Source organism: Nestor notabilis, unplaced genomic scaffold (assembly GCF_000696875.1).
Source record: "Nestor notabilis isolate BGI_N333 unplaced genomic scaffold, ASM69687v1 scaffold10649, whole genome shotgun sequence".
Taxonomy (NCBI): Eukaryota; Metazoa; Chordata; class Aves; order Psittaciformes; family Psittacidae; genus Nestor; species Nestor notabilis.
In genome coordinates this window covers 81,096-85,929 of record NW_009944146.1, presented here as the reverse complement: position 1 = coordinate 85,929, position 4,834 = coordinate 81,096, and the positions used below count along the sequence as shown (strand labels likewise).

Below are 4,834 nucleotides of genomic sequence, written 5' to 3'. Positions count from 1 at the left end.
CAGGAACATTGAATGGGAGGCTTCAGAAACTGTGAAAATACACTGATTTCCTTTGCAAAAATCCCATACTGGTTTATTTTGGCTGGTTGCATTTCCATATTAATTGGAAAGCCAAAAACTGGACCAAGCAACCAGTATAACTGAACAACCAAGGACAGACAAGCAATTTTCACATCTGTCCTCAGATTAAGTAGTTGCTAAAAAGAAATTTGCAATTTGCTTTAATTTAAATGTAGCAATTGTGTTATAAAATAAAAGGGCAAATTTGTTAATATCATAATGTTTTTCAAACCTATTCTGCCATATTCCCTTGAAGAATTTCCGGTGGCCTACGTAAACTAGGGAAAAGCTTGTAGAAAGGCTTATGCAATGAGAACAAGCAGAAAACAATGTCACCAATACCCTCAGCAGCAAGAAGCTGCAGTGTGCTTGGCACTCTTGGAGAGGACTGCATAAGTCTGGGAAAGCAGTTCTAATTCTCAAAGACGGGCTCCTCACTAGCCAGGTCCAAAGTAAAACAAGGAGGGTCCATACACTCTGTGTCTACTGGGAAGATCTCAACTTTCAACACACTCATTCAGGAACATTTTATGAACAAAAGGAAGGCTGAGAAGTGGGAGGAAATGAAGTATGCCTTGGAAATAATGCTTTCAACAGAGCAATACTGCTTCTCTTGTAGCAAAACATAAGGCATGTCCAAGTTGGCTCTTACTGCTTTCATTAGAGTCCATCAGCACAGGCTGTTGAAATGGCTCTGGCTTTCAAACGCTTCCCGGATGCTTACCTAGGAGCCAATCCTGTCTCCTCACCTCTTAAAACATGTAGCCTGATAATGTCATCATGGCTAGATTGCAGGCAACCAGCAGGCTTCACAGCTGCAGCGGTTTCCACTGACACAGGTAGAAGGGTCCCAGTGCCATGACAAAGAGGTAGGAGGCAAAGAAAAGTGTGACTGGAAGTGAAGAGTGGACTGGGGCCCTGGATCTCTCCTTGGATCTGAAAAGCAAAACACACAGCCAAAGCTGGCACATTTTTACACTGCATGTCAGATATATTTAATGACTTCCATTCATGCTTTCTGGCAAAAAGAAAACCGGTATCTCGTGTTTCTGTACAAAGCAGTGCCACAGTCCTCATACCCTGGAGCTCCATGTGCCAGACTCTGCTAAAAGGCTTTAGCACATTTGGGTTGGGACTGTAGTACTAGAAGACTGCTTTGCTGAGCACCAGCCTTGTGCAGCACACGAGTGAACAGACCTTTCCTGTCATGAACCGGAGCCTGCACCACAAGCTGCAAGACTGTCCCACGCAGGGGAAAGAAGTAGTTCAAGACACATGCAGCAGGGATGCACTGAACAAACCAAACTGTTCCTGGCTTTTCAGGAGTGCAAATCTTTACAGCTAAATAATAAAATTGTTTCAATCACTGGAGCTGTTTTCCTCCCGCTCCACAATGCTCAGGACTGTGCTTAGGAAATGCCAGTTCCAAATGCCGCTTTCAAATGCCACTGGACAATGACAGAATACTTCTCGCTGCTAAAACTGCTCTTCACTCCTATACCAAAGGGAAGCTGAACAGATTATCTGTCATGCCATCTCCTCCTAATCCTGCTTTATCCCTGACCCAGAGAAATGCAGGACCCATTATACCTACCGAAATGTCCCAGTTCCCATTCATGCTTTCTTCTTCTATTCCCATGGTGGTCACTGCTCTGCTAAATTCCCTCAGCATCTCCATTTGCTTCCTGTTCGGCCAGTCCCAAGCCCCTGACCCCTGTCACTATTGCAGCCCCAGCATCCTTGCATAAGTCCTCTGTTGAATTTTAGTCCTTGGATCAATGGTGGCTCCATGGGCCTCAGGGTATTTTTTTTTTTTTTTTTTTTAAGGTCCACATGACTTTGTTAATCCCCACCCCTTCTAAACCTCCCAATTCTTTACTATTCCTGTTATGGTCTGTGTCAAGAGCTCTTTGATATTCCACTTCTGGATTTATAGGCAGTCAGAAGTCTCAAACCTCAATTTAGACTCTCATCTGAAATTCAATTTCTGAAACATTTACAGCCTGCGTACTATGACCCATCTTGCTCCTGTCAAAGCCACCATGCAGTCCTGACATTTTGTGGCTTTTCCTTATATCCAAGGATCCAATAGAGCCTTATGGGACCAAACTGGACTGGTAGAACCTCTAACTATTTAAGATTTGAAGTCTTCTAATTGCAAAAATGTCAAATCTCAAGCATCAAGGAGTAGTTTCTGTCAACCTTTCATTTCATAGTTGTTTTTACTGGCATCACAAGGAGTTTAAACCTCAAAGTATTAACTCTTTGGTCTACTAAGCTTTCCCATGACACATGAATACGCATTTAAAAAAATTTTGCTTTCTTTAATATTCCAGACTCAACAGGCAATCCTGAGCACATATTGCTCATCATCCTGTCACAAGCCTGTTGTTGATTGAACAGAAAGCTGGTGAGAGTTCCCAGCTCTGGGCAGGGCAAATTCCACATGCCTTCATTTCTTACAGCTGGAAGGGGCCCTGAGATGTATTTCAAGACTTAAGGGAAGTTCATGATCATGGAGAAGAAAAAGTGAAAATCTCCCTAATGAAAAAAATGTGGGCTCATATGAAGATTATGTTCCTTCTAAGTTTGTTCTTCATGATTATGCTGTTTCTGTGGAAATTCCTATTTAAGACAGCTACTCTACCTACCTCCACTTTCAAGGACCCAGTTGTAGAATTCCTTAGTTTTCTGCCAAGTTGAAGAATTTCTGGAAAGAAATTAAAATTAGCATTTCCCAGACAAGATTAACCCCATTTATCCTAGCCTTGACTGAGTCTTGAATAAGGAGACTCCTAAGACAAAGGCTCAGGACTACAGCTAATGAAAACAACATAGTTTGCTCTGCTGAAGTTAAAAAGTTGGACCAGGATTAATCATGTTTAAAAAAGGAGGGAAGATAACCTCCCTGTAATGATTAGCTGTTTAATTTCTATTTCCGGATTTTGATATTCTGTTGGAGTTTCACCTCTAAAAATACTCTGAGGTGCTGCATACAGAATACCCGAGCCAGGAGCTCTCTGTGCCTTTTTGGGAAATCGATTACTTGATATTTTTTGTAAAGCAGTGTAGGCACAACATTCATGCAAGGACACACACCAGGTGGCACAACTGCATCCTTCTGCAGGCATTCGTGGAGATTCACAATGCTAGCAGGCAGTCTGGGATTAATTTAGGACTGCTGCTACTCCAGAGATGTAAACTGAGCTGTGTTGGTTATTTGGCTTTCTGAGACCCAGTTTATACATTAAGGTTGTTTTGCTTTATTTTGTATATATTCTATAATATGGTATACTGAAGTAGAACACTCATATAGACTATGATGCTTCTCCTCTTCCCTTCTTTCCTTTATCAGGGAGACCTTTTCAATGGAATTTGGAAGTTCACCTAGAAAACACTTAACTGCAGTTATTTTCAACAGCTGTTATCTGCCGTAGTTCTCTCCATTAGCAAATACACAGGACCAGTTTCATCTCCTCCTGGTGCTGAGAAATGCACATTTTCTCCTTTGACTTCTCATAGACTGATGACTGTAAGGTACCTATGCCTCCTTTGGACCTGTTCCCTACTCTCCTGTGTCCAGTGGGTCCCTGAAGCACAGTAGCTTGTGCATTACACAGCAGGAAAAACTGTAGCCTAATATAAGGCCTCTTATACTGGTATAAATGTGTTCTAAGAAGCTTTATGAATATAAACAGTTTCTTAATACCCAGTCGACATAGTTCTGCTGGAACTACAAATGCATAGAGCATGCCTGGCACTGTTTACCAACTGTACTTTTGACTTTGCACATCTGGATAAAACCTATTAAAATTAGCAAAGCTTTTTTGTATTCAGTTGTATACAGATTTAGTCTGGTGAAACATAGCAAGCATCAAAAGTTGCTGTACCTGCACCTCCTTGACTGCAGACCACACAGCCCAACATGCAACTGCACGCTCAGCATCGTGTCGGTGACAGAAGCATACTTGCATTAATTTCCCTCCTGCAGTCAATCATTGCAGTCAAAACCCTTTTTGGTGTGTTTCTCTGACACATACCCTGAGACCCTCAGCACAAGCACGTTTCATATGCATCCTCACACAGACACACACCCTTGTAATCTGGGGCAGAATCTGCCAGCAGAGAGATTAGTCAATGATTATCAGCTGGCTCAGAGTCAGTCCAGCAGGGATTTCATACGGTTACCTGCCCTCAAACAGTCCATAAGCATTCCAGCTCACTCCACTCCATTTCCTTTGCTTCCCCCGAACTGTAATGAACAGGAAAACCCGGGAAGAAGGAACAGACTTACCCCAGCAGAGCCTGGATTTGCGCCTCCCTTCCTTCAGGGGTGTTCTCAGCATACAGCCACTGCTCTTCTCATTCCCGGTGTGTGTGGCAGCAAAACAAGAAGCTGCAAGTGTGCGTGCCAGTAAGCAGACACTGTGCTCAGCTTCCTTCTCTGCAAGTGAGGCGAGTACATCACCTGCTGGGTCTCACACAGATGTGGTGGATCTTCACACCTCTTAAACATTATTTAGAATCTCCCAGTGGTACCCACCAGAAACCCACCATGAGCTGCAGGCACCTGGTGTTATCTCATAACTTTGCCAGAGCAGAGGTTACATCACTCTTCCCCCTCCCTCTCTTGACTCCCCACATGATGTATCAGAAAGAGGAGGAAAATGAACGTGGAAGAAGTCTGGGATTCCACAGGAGTGAACCACTGACCTTAAGTGTGATGCTTGGGAGCCTGGCCAAGTGGGAACCAGGACAGCATTTCTTCTGCAGG

At 43.3% G+C, this 4,834-nt stretch overlaps 1 pseudogene; it reads right to left on the bottom strand.

Annotated features, from left to right (window-relative positions):
* Window positions 1-4,006, bottom strand: part of LOC104411783 — a 9,212-nt pseudogene extending 5,206 nt beyond the window's left edge.
* Window positions 4,007-4,834: the final 828 nt, after the last annotated feature.